This window comes from Sinocyclocheilus anshuiensis, unplaced genomic scaffold, assembly GCF_001515605.1.
Source record: "Sinocyclocheilus anshuiensis isolate Anshui unplaced genomic scaffold, SAMN03320099.WGS_v1.1 C31945579, whole genome shotgun sequence".
Classification (NCBI taxonomy): domain Eukaryota; kingdom Metazoa; phylum Chordata; class Actinopteri; order Cypriniformes; family Cyprinidae; genus Sinocyclocheilus; species Sinocyclocheilus anshuiensis.
Genome location: NW_015607745.1, coordinates 1 through 593, shown reverse-complemented (window position 1 = coordinate 593; position 593 = coordinate 1). Strand labels below are relative to the sequence as shown.

The window sequence follows — 593 nt, the reverse complement described above, 5'->3', positions numbered from 1 at the left end:
TTACTGGTACCCATCGACTTCCATAGAGTGTTTTTTTTTTTTTTTACTACTATGGCTGCCATCAACCGTTTGGTTCCCAACATTCTTCAAAATAAAAAATAAAAAAAACTTGAGGGGGAATAAATTATGACAATTTTAATTTTTGGGTGAACTGTGCCTTTAAACCAAGATAAACCTGTAGGTCCGTCTTTAAATTATTGTTATAAATCTACCTCTCTATAGAGAAAATCAAGGGATTTTTACACCAAGATCCAACTGTTGCATCCTACAGTCTCTGTCTAAGAAGCTTCACACGGAAACATCACAGGTCACACATACTTCTTTAATGTTTTTGCTCCGGAGGACGAATGGGGCTGGAGGTAGAACGGGATTTTGTTGAATTTGGGCATGTTTTTCTGTAAGAGAAAGAAAGAAATGCTCTTATATGACAGAAATCACAAGTGTAAATCACTTTGAAGAGGATGCTATGGACACTTACGTCCACGGTGATGTCGATGACCCACTGCGGGACCGTCTCGTTGAGTAACATGGACTCAGTTTCTCCACCTGAGTCTCGACACAGCAGCCTGAGCACAGACGTCATTTCATCAGCG

General features: G+C 40.0%; 1 long non-coding RNA gene across 1 annotated transcript; it reads right to left on the bottom strand.

Moving 5' to 3' along the window:
- Positions 1-213: 213 nt before the first annotated feature.
- LOC107682251 (uncharacterized) lies at positions 214-575 on the bottom strand. Its single transcript, XR_001633430.1, has 2 exons — positions 479-575; positions 214-395 (listed from the first exon to the last, which is right to left on the bottom strand). It is a non-coding gene; the product is annotated as an uncharacterized LOC107682251 (long non-coding RNA).
- Positions 576-593: the final 18 nt, after the last annotated feature.